Source organism: Amblyomma maculatum, chromosome 9 (genome assembly GCF_055883805.1).
Source record: "Amblyomma maculatum isolate TAMU_Amacu chromosome 9, ASM5588380v1, whole genome shotgun sequence".
NCBI classification, from domain to species: domain Eukaryota; kingdom Metazoa; phylum Arthropoda; class Arachnida; order Ixodida; family Ixodidae; genus Amblyomma; species Amblyomma maculatum.
Genome location: NC_139352.1, coordinates 14,469,849 through 14,485,718, shown reverse-complemented (window position 1 = coordinate 14,485,718; position 15,870 = coordinate 14,469,849). Strand labels below are relative to the sequence as shown.

Genomic DNA, 15,870 nt, shown 5'->3' with positions numbered 1-15,870 from the left:
CAATACACAGGTGGGACGTAAGGGCGGCGAACTCGCTCAGTTTATCGGACAATCCGCGAATGTGCGGCAAGCTGTCGCCTTGCGCAATGAGCTATGTGAAACCTCTCGGCGGGCCTTTAATTGACACAGAACTATGGAAATACTGACACCTGCTGCGATAGATATAAACTGCAGGAACAGCAAGGAAACAGCGGGAATAGCCGATGAGAAGGTCCATAAATAAAGCGAGCCACGCATTTTGCGGACGCCGTGTGGTTGAGCACAGTAACGGCGTTTTCTTGCTCACCTTTTGACCGCAACAAACTGTAGGTATAGCTTTCACATTCCCTTTGGCTGAAAAGTGTCGGCAGCTTTGAGAAACTACGCCTGAAGTGAAGTTAATTTGGAAAAGACGAATTCAGCGACTCACAATATACTTATACGAAGGTAAGGGTTTTTGGTCTGATCGCACTCTTCTCCCTTCTAGTCTCCTTCTTATTCCTATCGGTCCGAGAATACGTCATGAAAGTGCGCTCCAAAACGGCACGGAATACCAAAGATTACCCGTTATACAGTGCCTTCCGAATGATATTTATTTGAAATAAATTCGGGGAAAAGATAACTAAGGAAAATTTAGCGTTGAATCAGGCCTGCAACAATTCAATGACAACAAATGCATGGTATTTGTGCCGTGCTATACACTGCCGTTATAGAAATGTTTCTTCCGTGTTCCTGAAGGTGTACAAATCTGCGGCCCTTCAACGACGCTGACAGATATTGATGCGCCGCATGCCTGCAGTAATTTCAAATGACCAATAACTGGATGACATTAAGAAGTTCGCAGGGGTCAAGTGGATGCAGCTAGCACAGAACCGGGTTAAGTGGAGAAATATGGGAGAGGCCTTCGCCCTGCAGTGGGTATAATCAGGATGATGATGATGATGATGATGATGAATAACTGGTTCACAGGAAAGGTAAGACGCAGTATCTGTTACACTTATTTCCGCGGTGTGTTTAGAGCTTTTAAATACCTCATATTCATTGAACCAGCGGTCATTTTCAGTGAATGTGCGCTTCGAATTCAGCAGGTAGCAAAATAACTATAGGGCCAAGATTTACTTGAAATGGCTTCTCTATAGAAATTTCAGTTGTACATACGTTCATTTTTTTTCTTCCTGCATTATTTTCTAGTTTTCGCAGTCCTTTTTGCTCGTCTTATTCCATTCACAAGTTGTGTCTTGCAAAAGTTTTCGAACACCACGCTGTCATGTCATTATCATCAGCCCCGCCGGGTTGATGCAGAGGTTACGGCGCTCCACTACTGTTCCCAAGAGTGCGGGATTTAATTCCGGCCTCGGCTGCCGGTTTTCGATGGAGGCGAAAAGCAAGGCGCCCGTTCTAGGCACTATAGTATGGTTGCAACACTGATAAACTTTTTCTAAAATTGGCATTAATACGATTAGAAGATATTCACAACTTTAGTTTATGTGCAGCACTGATAAAAGAATTCAAAGTCAACACTAATCTAGCTTAGCAGAACTTTCCATTAAAGAAACCTTCAGTAATGACACGCGAAATCCGGAACACTGGAAGATCCATCCCTATCGCACAAACTTCGCTGTGCAAACTCTACGTTATCATATTCCTCACCTATTAAACATGTACCTGAATAATAACATCGATATCTTCGAGCTGAGCCTCAAATACCTTAAAGTATACCTTTGCAAGCAGTACTACATTCTAACTTAAAATTATCCTTGCGGTGCCAGTGACTGTTGTCAACCATTCCAATTCAAATTTAAGCATGACTGACTGCAATGTGACCACCTGTTTGTTAAGCCATTTTTGTATTTTTCCGGTAACCTATACTGCTTGCTAAATTTTTGTTGTCTATCATGTTTCTTGGTGCCATTAACTTATTTTCTGTAGCATCACTTTGATCGGCCATGTTAAGTAGAATATTCACCTTTTTTTATTTTCTTTTGTGTCTGTGCATCGTACTTCCTGCGTTATTTTTTCCCATTATCGTAAAATGTCTTCGATATGTTATGCCTACGCATTTTGTGCTGTTTATTAGGTTGTGGATCGGTATTTCGTCCAGCCTGACACGCTGCTGTTTGTAGGGGACGAGGTCCAGTCAAGCTTCGAAGCCATGTCCAATGGAAATACATATTTATCTTATCTTATTGTTCCTTGCGCTTCAAGGTGAATTAGGATCAAATCAGTTAACTGTCTATCAATTATCCGTTTTCCTCCCCAATCGCTCAAATTTCATATTTGAGCAAAGCATATTTTGCTCGGTGAATTAGGCTACTATCTCGTCGCAAGGTCCCTGGATCGAAACCCAGCGGCAGCGGTTGGTGCAGATGGAAGCCACCTTCCATCTGCACCAGGTCACCTCGGATGCGTCTCGGTTTCATCCCTTCATTTCCCAGCTGCCTCCAGAGGTGGATTAAGAGGTGGCGGATGTCATCGTTAGACCCCCGGGGGATACTCCGTTAAGCAGTGCATTCTGGATGGAGGAAAAAAGCTGTAGCGTACAGCTGTAAATCAGAAGCACTAAGATCGGCGTTCTTACCACGTCACATGGGAATGTAAACACAACTACACTTTCCACAAACAAACTAACCCGAGTGCGGAGCAATGGGAGGGCCTGCTAACCAGCTGCGAGCTCACCGCCCAAAGGGCATTGGTGCAGCACGCATGCGAGGTAGCCAGGACCAGTGGAGCCCTGGAATGAGGGAACCACCCGTGCTAAGGAGTCTCCAACGGTGGCGAAGAAGCGGCTGCAGGAAGACTCTCCGAGACTAACCAAAAGACCTCAATAAAGTTTTTTCACTCACTCACTCACTCTCAGCCGACGAAAGAAGAAAATAAAGCGTGCTCGGTGCGCGCGCACGTCACGCGCACCAGTCGATATCCAGAAAACGGCCATCACTACATTATCTTGGAAGCTCCAACCTGCCGAGACTCGCTACAGCGTATTTGGCCGCGACCTGCTCGCTATCTACTCCACCATCCACCATTGCCGCCTTTTCTTGAAGAGCCAGCCATTTTAGGCTCTAACAGATCATAAGACCCTGGTGTATGTGTTCCGTACGAACTACAGTACCTTCAACGACTTGAGGACTGCATTCAACACCTGCGCCCAGTCTTGTTTCGATCATCTGACCGCCAGGTCTTTGTGCACCCAGACCTTGCTCCTGGACGAATGTATGCGCCCCTTACCCCCTCATACGACGGCCCGTACCGCGTCCTCAACAAGACGACGAAGTTGGCGATTATCCTGCTGGTTGGTCGTGAAGAGGTAGTCTCCTTGGATCACCTCAAACTCGCATACTTGGAGGCAGCCCCCCGGGAGCTCCCTTCGGATGTTGCTGGAGGATGCTGCCTGCCGCTGAGGCAGGCAGGTCTCGTACAACGGCGTGTCTCGTATAGCACATGTGTCGCTAAAAAAGGTTAAGTCCTTACTTCTCTCCTCCCTTCGCCTCAGCACCAATCGCCTCCGGTTTACTTGAAAACAAAAAAAAAAAACAAAAAAAAAACAAATGGATATTTCAGTAGCAAGGCATTTATGAAGCTCGTTGTATTCATATGGTACACCATGTACTTCACAAGTTTTTGACTGCTCTGTGTACACACTTTCAACCGTGAGAGGTCGGTCATGCGTCTATCTGCGCATGCACAAACTTATAAGAAGCGAGTGATTATATAGTATTGCAGACGGCGGACACCTCTGCTGCCGTGGCCCTATCCATCACAGAGCGAACTAAGGTGCTCGATCAGAGCACCGCCAGTTTCCCTCGCGGCACTCAAATTTAGCAACAGATTGCTCCCCTATCATTGTCACGTGTCTCGTTTAAACTCTACTCACGGCACAATATACGTCTGCCAGCCGAAATTAAACCGCCTGCTTTTTGCCCGAGTCTACATCGAAGTCTTGATGACCATTCACGACATTCGTTTTGTTTGCTTTATGAGGTTTAACGTACTAAAGCGACATCAGCTGTGAGTGACGTCGTAATAGAGGGCTGCGGATTAATTTGGACCACATGGTGTTCTTTGACGTACACATTGCACAGCACACGGATGCCTCTCCGTTTCGCTCTCCATACAACCCAGGTCGCTCTGACCACTGAGTCACAACGGTGAGGTAACCATGGCAATAACAAAACAAAATTTGATAAAGGCCTTATATGGGTATTACAAATTGTTGAATCTAATGATAGTCGAAGGCTGATATCAAGCCCTAGGAATACGGCATTGTAAATTAAGCTCCATTGAGTGAAAAAAAAAAAAAAAAAAAAGCTGAGACAGCTCCCCTTCTGCTCCGCCTCGTCGTGTCCGTGCTGCGTCAATCGCGGCTGCTTTTGGCTGAGGCGCAGAGTGAAAAGAAAGGGGTCAGGTGAACGGGCGCCGCTCCTGATTCGTGTAAATTCGATCACGCCATCGCCCGGCGGCGGCGGCGGAGGTTGTTTACGTCTATTTACGTCCGCCGTCAACTTTTTGTTTGTTTGTCTCGCGCCTGTCTGCCTACCTGCGGGTCTGGCCGACCCGTTTCGCCATAGTTAAATTATGGGCGCGTCCATCAACTTTGATGTGTACTTTAATCTATTTTCTCTCTCTTTTTCGCTGCCCTCCTGCTGGGTGAGGCGCCTGGCGCGTAACTTGCTGCCGTATCTATTTAGCTTCTACCATACAGCTTTTTGTAAAATATACAGCTCTCACATGCTACACGCGGCGAAGGCTCATTTGCGAATGTGAGTGCGATAAAATGCGCTATTCATATAATATGACATCCCCTTGCAACTCGCGGATAATGATTATGAAAACATTTTCTTCATGCGAAAATAAAAGGGGAATTATGGGAAGGGTGTTCGGATCCTTATTCCAATCTATATTTGGGGGTAAGACGCGTACCGTAGGCGTACTGTGGACAGAAATCAAGCAATAGCAATGGTTCTAATAAGCCGATACGCTAATTACAGATTATACAAAAAAGTGGGGAAATGCATGGAAGGGACGTGAACTTGAGAGAGCATACATCTCCTTGTACATCCTCCTATCAGGTGTACGTATAAATATATGGGGTCGGGGTTTGAGCCACAGGAAGACCCTTTTCAATATATATAATATAATATACGTATATATATTCTCAATTCTAGCTTGAAGAAGGACGGTCCACCGTCCGAAACTGATATATATATACATATATATGTGTGTGTGTGTGTGTGTGTGTGTGTGTGTGTGTGTGTGTGTGTGTGTGTGTGTGTGTGTGTGTGTGTGTGTGTGTGTGTGTGTGTGTGTGTGTGTGTGTGTGTGTGTGTGTGTGTGTGTGTGTGTGTGTGAAAACAAAAAATGATTACAGACGTTATCTTTGATATGTCACAATAAAAGTATAGCTACGTACACAGTGATGTAGGTACACTTTAAGGCAAAAGAAAGTCGACGTCAAGTTCATGTTGTGATCGACAAGGTTTCGGTTTGCAGGAATATTAAACAGAAACCATAAAAGAAATCAGGAATCGAGGCCACGTAAAAGGAGGCTAATGATGATAGCCTTGCCTTGTCAGATGGAGGGGAGGGTGCACTGGGTTCAGCCCTCCTGCGAGGGTACAAACCTCAACCAACAACCATCATCATCCTTCGGCAACCCCGGGCAAGGCCCCCCCACACCACAGGGGTGGGGAGGTTTTTGTTTCGGGGAGCGGGCGTTATCCCAGCCAAGGGGCTCATGCAACCTGGATTCGATCCGCCGAGACGGGTTCGCAGTGCCAATGCACCGTCCACGCATCACCCCGGCGTGTCGAAGCCTGACGCGAGCAAGACTCCTAATAGGAGACCTCTATTCTTCGATTCTCCTCCCTGAATATAATCATTGGGTGTCCCCATTCTTCAAAAAATTTCCTTGCGCCAAGGTGCCGTATTTCTCGCTGAAGGTGGAACCAAAGCGCCTTTCTGATCTTATTCTTCACTTCGAGGAGACACGGCATCTTGGGGCTGAAGGCAGCGCGGCATCTCGCTACCCATATTTGGTAGTTGATTGCTGCGAGTGCCAAGATGAATTGTTTCCGTGCTTCACTGGGCAGCGGATTGAGGTACCTCACCGTGCAGTACGGGATGCCTGGAAGCTTGAAAAAATCTCTCAGTCGATCGAGGAGCGCGGTTGGCAGGATGCAATCATAAAAAAATATGCTCTGCGGTCTCTCGTACTCCACACAATGGGCAGGTGTCGATAGTCTTGACACGAATGCTCGTCGGCGGACTGGAAGTATGCCTCGCGCGAATCGCCACATGAACGACGCACGACGCGCATCGAGGAAATGAGCAGTGATGCAACTCCACATGGGGCGCTCGGCGGGCATTAGTTCTTTCGATAGGCGTTTCGGATGTGCCGGTGTCAGCAGGTCAAGTACACTTTTAAATTCAGTACCGAGAGGGCCTTCGGCAGACTTTTCCCTTAGAAGCATCAGGTCTTCTGCCGCCTTTCCTGTTAGTAAGCGCGTACCGCGGCCTCCCGCAGTCTACGTCATCAGCACACGCGTTTCTCGTCCGGTGGACAAAACACGTGACATGTCGAGGCGTCCGTAATTGGGAGAAAACCAACGGCCGAGCGCTGGCAAACGATCTTCCCCGCGGTGTAACGCCCCTTTGACGTCACGATATTATATCGCCCTCTGGCGAGAGTATGTTGTTCTGTCGCCCACTCGCCTTAGGTAAGTAAAAGTGTTACTAAAGGCAAGACTTTTGTGAGAGCTACGTCCTCTTTCCTTCTGGCATTTATTGTAGTGATAGAAATATTATTGTGACAGTGACGGCGGCCATGAAAACAAGAGACGTTCGCTACCGGGAGTGCAGTAAGAAACACAGCTTATAACCTCAAAGACACGGCACGTCTGCCCGCAAACTCTCATCCTTCTTCCTCTCGTCCTTCTATATTGACGCTCATTTAAATCGGAGGGCTCGCGGGTGATCGCGCGAGAGTGCAGGAAAAACCCAAGGTCAAACTTTTATTTTTGAACACACGAAAAACGTCAGTCGCATGATCGAGGAGGAGGGGGAGCAGGGAAACGAAGGGACACGAGCTGAGGCAAAAGAGAGGGAGAGCAGAGTGTTCACCACAACTATCTCTCTCTCTCTCTCTTTGTTTTTGAGATAGGAACAGGACTGAGAGGCGAAGCGAACGGTAACTCGAACATGAGGGTCATTCGGATGCCATAGCTGACGACTCCTTCGGGGACCAAAAATATCTAAATGGGAGAGCTTGGGATATCAGCGACCATTGTCCTATTATGCACTGTATTACTCACAGGGAACAAAACTGCAGATCAGAGCTCGTATTCCGAGTTTGCGTCGTTATCGAAGTGTCGCTATCTCACGTGACCTCGAGGCATCTGATTGGTCTAAACGCCGGAACCGGGTGTTGCCACTACGGAACCGGAAGAGGTGGCAACCCGATGTTCCGGCGTTCCCGCCAATCAGATGACTCGAGGTCGGGGAGATGGCGACACTTTCGATAACGACGGAAACTCGGAATACGGGCCAGATCAAATGTGCCTCAATTAAGTGCCACAATTTGTGAGACGGGTGAAAACCTTCTGCGTTCTTCACTGTCTTGTAGGAGACGCTGGCGAGGTCTAGTATTACATTTGATTTGCTTGAAAGGGTTTGACGTCCCAAAGCAACTCAGGCTACAAGAGACGCCCTAGTGGAGGGACTCTGGAAATTTCGACCACCTAGGTTTCTTTAACCTGCAACGACACCGCACAGAACACGGGCGCCTTGCTTTTCGCCTCCTTCGAAAAGCGGCCGCCGCGACCGGGATCCGCGTTCTCAAGATTCAGGTACAACGCGCCCCTGAGTACGACGGATAAAAAGAAAGCTTTCAAACGATAGTGGCTGTGACCACGGTCACTTGTTCTAATCATTTCACTCGGGAAGACTTCTTCCTTGGGTATAGTAATGGTACAGAAGCCCTTGTCAAACCAGGGATAGTGACTTTAGCTCGTGTGCGCTCCCTTATGCAGTCTAGGAACACTAAAGCTCAAAACGTTTAAGTACGTTTCCGCCAAGTTTTGCCCTGTCCAGACTCGGTTCTTTTCTATATCACCGTTGCAATGCCATGTTTATCATTATTCGCAAGTATTACACGTGCTTGTATATGCGACCATCGGTTTGCGCCACACCTGGTCAAGGTAGGTGTGATAACGGATGTCCTTATGACGTTGACGGGGATTGCAGGTATAGCTGCCTCTTTCGCTGTGGAACTGGGCGAGAGTCTGCAAACCTACCCCGCGAAGAATGTATTATACTTTCTTTCCAGGTCCATAGCCTTTGCGCTTCCTTGGTGGTCTCCGTCGCCGTATTATATGTAGGGTTGTTCGTTTTCGGGTAAAACCCGATTTTACCCGATTTTAGCACCCCAAGCGTGTTCCTAAAATATCGGGTAAAACCCGATTTTTCCCGATTTCTGAAACAACTGTGCCCACGGAATTGCTGTGCCTCCAGTTGGTGTGCAACCGAGAAGCGGCCAAAGCGAAATATGCGTCTATAATAATCTGTTTGGCGCTGATGCAAAGAAGCCTCCTTCTGTAGTTCCGAACAGATGGCAAAGCTTCTACAAAGCGCTTGTTGTCGTCATAGAAATGTGGAGCTCATTAACAGAACTTGTTGAATGCTCGCATGATAGCACCAAAGCGGAAGCTATTCGAGCGATACTTTCTGAAAAAGAGGTTCTTTATGCAAAGGCAGTCTTAATGAGAGATGCACTCGAGTCTTTTTTAGATGTCCAGAAAACGCTTGAAAGCGGAGAACGCCTCATGCCAAGCTTCGATCACCTCGTAAACGTCAAGCTACAGCAGACTGTCAACGAGCTTTCCACGACGATCGGTAAAAGTGATCGGGCGAAAGGTGTTTTGTCTATGTTGCCTAAGAGCAGTGCCATATTAGTAAAAACTTGTTGTGAAGAGTTTTGCGCCAAAATCTCCACAAAATGGGACTGCACTTTGAAACGGAACGTCTCAGACAAAGAAGAAAACCAGTTGACATTGTGGAAACTGGGAGCCGTACTCGATCCGTTCCAGAAGCGGCTGCTGAGTCAGTCGTTTGATGACTACCGACCTCTCTTTAATTCCGCGATGGACGATGTAGGCTCGCTTCGCGAGGAGTTCAACCAGTACTTGCTGGGAGCAAGCCCCACGAATGAAGGTGTTGAAGTGATGGACTTTTGGAACGACGCAACTGTGCGTTACCCAAGGCTAGCGTATGCAGCGTTAACATTGTTGTGCCTAGCTAATGGCAGCTGTGACGTTGAGCGAACGTTCTCTCAGCTAAGATAGCTCCCGAGACCAGACAGGTTCCAGATGAAAACCGAAATGTTGCGCACGCAGATGATTATGTATGTTAATAAGGACGTGCAGAACGTCGATGACCAGCCCTCGTGAATAAAATGTTTCTTTTCTCAAAAATGACCGTTGCCTCTCACTGCGAATAATAATTAATTACCAAAGAAACGCCAAATTTTGCAATATTTTCTTGAAAGCAGCCCAAAATCTAGCCCTAATTGTTACCCATCGGTTAGAGCAAATCGAATAAATTATTAGTTTGCAAATTTAACCCGATAAAACCCGAATTGCAGAATTTTCCCACGAAAAACCCGATTTCTCCCCTATTATCAAGCCGAAAAATAACGCCCGATTTTTACCCCCCGAATTTGAAAAAATATAAAACCCGAAAACGAATAACACTAATTATATGTCGTCGGAAGAAGCTCTGCTGCCCGCGTGACCCGGCGGCATTGCTTGCACATCTATTTCCCGCGCGCGTACTTGACATTGAACGCACGCACTTTGTCGACGCAGTAGCAAGCAAATGCGTAGGGCGTCTCGTAGAAGCCTTTTTTTTTTTTTTTTTCTTCTTCTTCTTTCAAGTCGCTCACGACGCGTGCAAAGGCTGCCGAGGAACAGGAGACAGGATCGACGCTCGGAGGCATGGTGTAAGATCCGTGCTCGGAGGAAAGCGTTCGATGAAGAAGGCGGTGGGGAGAGCGCACACGGCGCTAGCGTCCGCTGACGTAGCCTACCGGCGTCGCGTGTCGTCCGCCGCTCGCCAGAGGCTCGGCTCTGACGTCGGCGACGACGTACCCGAAGCGCTCTCTGAGCGCGCAGCTGCCGCGGTTGGTGCTGACGCGCCCGACCTTCGCCTATGTTCCACGCCGTCTACGTGCCCACCTCCGCTACATTGGCCCACTAGCGTAGCAGCGGCAGAGGTGTTGGCGGCCTGACAGGTGTGTGTGTGTGTGTGCGTGCGGATTACCTGCGCCATTGTATCCCTGCCGCGCGTGCTACTCTCCGCTTTGGCAAGAAAAGTGCGCGACAACCAGCTGCCGCCGATCCTGCATATCCTTTGCCACGTGAGTGAGCAACTTAAGTCTGGGATGGATTGCGTCGCGTTCGTACTCTAACCACTTGGGGTGTTGACTTTAGCCGCCTGTGCCTGCTCTGTCAACTTAAAGGTTGAGCAAGCTCGCTTCACTCAGCAAGTTTACCAGGTGTAGCTTCCTCTTTCCTAAAAAGCGTGCGTGTTGTTCGGTGTTTCCACTTGGGTCCTGCTATAGACGGGACTGAATGGTGCCCGGGAAACAGAAATGCGAAAACATTTACTTTTTCACAAGTGGCGCGGACAAGAATATGGGTAGATAGTGTCTGCACGACCTGTCAATAGATATTGTCGCCACTGTACAGAAATTGTGGATATATCGTGTCGGCTGAGCGTGTCTACGCCATCTGCCAATAGATTATAAAATGTTGTCGCGACTGGGTTTCCAACCCATGCCAGAACAAACCAGCTTCCCTGGCACAAGAGCACTGTGGTATCGCCACAGCCTATCATGCCTAGTGTAAAACTGCAGCACACTCTTGCGCTGTGCAGTAAGCATCGCCGTCTTCATGAAGTTCCATCTTCGCTGCTACTTCATTTAACATAGGTAAATGTGCTATCTGGGTGAGTTCCGCGAGCGAATCTACCAAGCGGCGTGGCAGAACTTGTTTCCGCATTTACGAACATGAGAAGATTTAAGTTCATCCCTACTTTCGCATTTCCGCACGTGAAAAGACTTGAGTGCATCCTTGTAATTTTTACAGCAGTAACTATGCCAATGTTACTCCGGCACGACTGCGACGCACATTAACTTGCCGTCCGAGAAGAATATCGCCAGAGAAAGCCACAAAAGTCACATGGGCCGGATAGTTGGCGCCTTCTGCGGTGTGGCACCTGCAGTCGCGTGGTTCACTATGGCTGGTGCATACTCACGGGAGCTAGGGAGTGGAGTGCGGTATACAGAGCCATCTATCTGCGCTCCGTGTACGATCATGAGGAATACACGGAACAAACTTTTGGCATGAAATTGCGAATATTCAGCTTACTATACTAAACATGAGGAAGACATTAGGATATTAAGCATTAAAAGGAAAACTAGTTAGAAAACTAAAAAAAAACCTGCGCTTGTCACATAATTATGGAGTAATAAATAATTGAATGCTATAACGAAGTTCTCTGTGATATTGCTCATGACTACACTTGCAGCATCAGCTAGCGTAGGAAAATCTTTCCAGGTGTCTTGGACATAGCAGGTAGTGACGTCATCGATCACACGACCATTGTTTCACCTGACCCATTCATCTACTGAGCCCCTGGAACACATGTTCATCACATCCTGCCTTGTTCATGCAGCTGAGGCTGTTATAATGAGTGCCCCTAGAACGTTTGCTCCGCCCGCGCGGTAGCCCGAGAAGCGTTTTCCTCCGCAAAATCTCGTTGCTGCACGTGCCAACGGTTGGGGCAAGAAACCTAACTATCCTCCTCACGCCACCGACACGAACCCTCCTTCAGTCCTCAGTTCAAGATCGTTCGCGGTCGGCTTCAGTTAGTGGTGTGCGCCTAAGGGGATGAAGGAAAAAAATTACAGCCAATTTGCTTAGGTAATGAAATGCAAAGTAAGTGCGCTAGAACTGCTGTACTTTTTATGCATTATTTATATTTAATCATTTCGTCGAAAAGCATGGAAAGGAGGTTGAAGGCGCACTCATTAAGCGCGGAGGTGAGCACAAGCTGCTTCATGATGTGGCGACCGGAAGTGAGGTCAGGAGAGCACAGCGCGCACGCGTACGCTGTCCGTGAACGATATATGTGGGGTGACTCGACTGAGGAAAGAGGCCAAATTTATGGGCGTGCGGCAAACGACATCCGACTGCTCAATTCGGAGTAACACGCCCTTGTATAACACTGCCCGGTGAAGTCGCCCGCAACTGTGATATGTGCCACTCTCTCATTGGCTACAGCTGTGCGGCTGCTCCACCTTCTCACTGGCGAAGCCGTGTGACGCGCGCGTCACCGTCTTCTCTTTCACGCTTTCAAGTGCACAGAGATAGTGGCTTCGGACAGACATCGGTGAAATCCTTGATTGCGGCTAGTAGTAGTAGTGCAATTGAAAATAAAAAAAAAAGACTAGGAGGACAGCTAATTACCTAAAAATTAGCAGTGACAATGCCATAGCGTAAGAACCTCATTGTTAGCTGCCATGAATTACCTCAAATTATACTCATCGTACACTCAGAATACACATCGATGTGCCCAATATTGGAAGTGTGTTGGCCCTACGTAGACCATTGCCAACACACTCCACTACTGGGCCGATGGTTTCTGCTGCCTGTGGCCTCGCATATAAATGTTGACTTGATTGAAATCGTTTATCTATGTGGAAACAGGGATTGCCCCCTCTACACTTTTATATAATAGGAAACATAAGCTAACTGAGACCGTGGTAGGTCGCATCTCGTCCGTGCACCACTTGCAAATAAGTTTTTTTTTCTTCCGTGGTATACTTTCGGCCGTCTCCCTCCTCATCCCTAGAATAGAAGGCGGGCATTTGCGTGTGCTAGAAGATGGTCCCGCATACCAAGTGCTGCACACAAAGGTTTTAGTTACTTATTGATTTATTTATATGTAAGCCTTTCTTAGCACACAAAAGTACATGGATCAACAACTTTTCAGGAGCATAGGCAATAATTCAGTAACAGTAGCACCAACTGTGCAGCAAAAAAAAAAAAAAAAGAAAAAAAAACATCAGAAAGAGAACACGGCAGTACGCGAGAAAAATCAACAAAACAATGTTCGTTAGGCAGATCAAGATGGAAAGTAATCTCTATATCGCACTATCTAAGTTTTATCACGATAACAAGATCGTTGTGCGATATTATGCAACGTATAGAGAAAATATTTGTTTGGGGGAAATATAGGCGCCATATTTCGCTTTTTTTTTTCATCAAGCTCTCGCAATAAGTATTCGGGGGAAGTTAATGTGCATCAAGCTTTTATTTCACATTTCAAATGGTGGAATCAATACAGACGCAAACCGCTTTTTATGCTTAACAACTGAACGCATTACGAGGGACAGCCGTTATCAGTATCCGAATCAATATATAGGACCAATATCGACGCATTCCTGCTTTTATTTCCCTCCAGGTGGTTAGTGAATGGAACGCCCTGTCTGATGGTGCAGTAAGCACTGCTCCGCTTCCTTTATTCATAAGTTGCTTCGTGCTGTTGTGTTCGCTTTATCGCGTTCTCTGGAATTTATAAGATTGTATCTGCTTTCATTTCATATTAATTAGCTTTTTTACTGCTGTCCGACGGTTTGATAACTGTTGAGTGCTTGTGACTTCTATTCTGATTTATTTTTTATGAACCTCTTGTTTCTGTGTAATACTACGCCCAAACCTGTCATAGCCCCAACTGAGGATAACATTATGCATCAAATAAACAAAAAATTGTAGCGTAGTCAGCATCCTAAACCCCGTCAAATTGCACACACTAATGGGATGCGAAGCCTGCAGTCCAGCTGGAGTGGGATACGTATTACTGCGACTGCAGCGCAGCTGGGCGATGGGAACCGTCGTTGTATATATACCATGTACTTGCCGGATACGTCGGTGTTGCAACGGATAGGCATGCAATTGGAAACAAGAGTGTACGGGATGCGGGCGCGCAGAAAACGAAAAACTATTTCCAGCGCAGCTATGGACGCAAGCTAATGGCCAAATAAATGCTTGCATGTATGAGGGGCGTACGTGCTTCGTTCGCCCACGGCCGCTCAATGGAGGCGCCTCCATTGAGCGGCCGTGGTTCGCCGGTATGAATAGCTGCAATTGGGCCGCGAGGCGGCGCTACGGTTGATTTGCTCGTGAGCACACGTGTCCTATGAATTTTTGGTGGGAATGTAACACATGCGGGACGCGGGGGCGTTACATTTTACATACAAATTAATGTTCTAACATACGAATGGACATACAAAGGCGAATGTTAATTGTCTACCGCACGTTTTAATAATGCAATCGTCGTACGTGCAAAAAATTTAAAAACGAACTCACGCCTGCTGATGAGTCGCCCCCCCCCCCCCCAATCAAGAAAAAAAAATAAGAATATATATATATATATATATATATATATATATATATATATATATATATATATATATATATATATATATATATATATATATATATCAGAAGCGCATTATAATACCGTTTAGATCAGCATATGACATCATTTGGTGCTTTTTTAATTCCATTGAGGTAGGCTACACTGTCAGCGCGCGCTGTGGGCCCGTGGTTTATCCACGACATTGCAATATATTAGCCCGTGCACGTCGTGTCATGGACGTGCGACGACGTCTATTACGAGTGCACTGAGATATCGCTGTCACCGCGAGGACGGCGAACTTTACGACAGCGCACCTGTTACAATACGCGCTCCTCCCTCGCGCCATTTGATCGATGCGTCCCATAGAGGCGGGCAGCCCTGACAGCAGACAACATTGGAGTGGCTGTGAGGTCACACTGCGCTGGCGAATGAACTAGTAATATATATACGTTGGTACGGTTAGCTGGATCATACTGGAACGCCTAAACAGAAGCTCACCCAAGGGAATGCAGGTGGTGGCGGCAGTCCTGTGTGTAATTTGCATGCCTGAATACGTTCAGTCTTAGTTTGCATTACGCTGCACCACGTCCACGCTGTAGTAAGCGCTCTTGCAGATGAAATGATTATCGAATGCACAGTTAAGAAGAGATAAGGAGCGCTTTCCATGGATGTGGAGCTTAAGTTGTCTGCAGCATCGTTTTACCCCATAATATTCTCCGGCGTGTAAAATCCGAAAACAAAAAACAAGAACAAAACAAAAGAAGAAAAGAAGCTGGGAGGGGGTTGAAGGCACTGTCGTTAAATCGGGGTGAACGCATTTCGAAGAGAGCTTAAAAGCCTTTGGCTACGCCGTAAACTCAGCAACCGGCGCCTGCTACAGGAACTTCTATATATATATATATATATATATATATATATATATATATATATATATATATATATATATATATATATATATATAGGCAGATCAATCAAGGGGAAATGAGGGTGCTCGTTATAATACATGAAGGAAAGAAGCCAACAGTCGGCGAGGCCAAGGAAAGCGTTGGGGATGGTATGTTTATGTCATTTTTTTGTTAATGTTTACTTCGATAACCACAGAAATTAGTAATGTAATCTGTTTAGGGGAAAGATAATTAGACACAAAGTAGAAGAAAAAACAACGTGCCGATGGTGGGATCCGAACCCACGACCTCCGAATAACGCGTCCGGTGCTCTACCACTCTACCACTCTACCACGGTGCTCGCCGACTGTTGGCTTCTTTCCTTCATGTATTATAACGAGCACCCTCATTTCCCCTTGATTGATCTGCTTGTAGCTTACGGGGGTCTCGGTTCTGGCAGTCTTGAAGCCATAGGTAGCGTAAGAGGGTTCTAGCACAGCTTTCGCCCTCGCTCTTGATCACGTTCTAC

General features: G+C 46.9%; 1 protein-coding gene across 5 annotated transcripts in view; it reads left to right on the top strand.

The window, feature by feature from the left end:
* Nucleotides 1–15,870, top strand: part of Tdh (L-threonine dehydrogenase) — an 83,355-nt gene that overhangs the window by 35,489 nt on the left and 31,996 nt on the right. The window contains exon 1 of one of the 5 annotated variants that reach the window (XM_084578226.1): nt 10,072–10,264. The exons of 3 other annotated variants lie outside the window; for them this stretch is intronic. The gene's annotated coding sequence lies outside the window, so the exon portion shown is untranslated. Of the gene's footprint in view, nt 1–10,071; nt 10,391–15,870 lie in introns of those variants that run through there. One more of the 5 variants, XM_084578225.1, reaches the window with a different exon arrangement.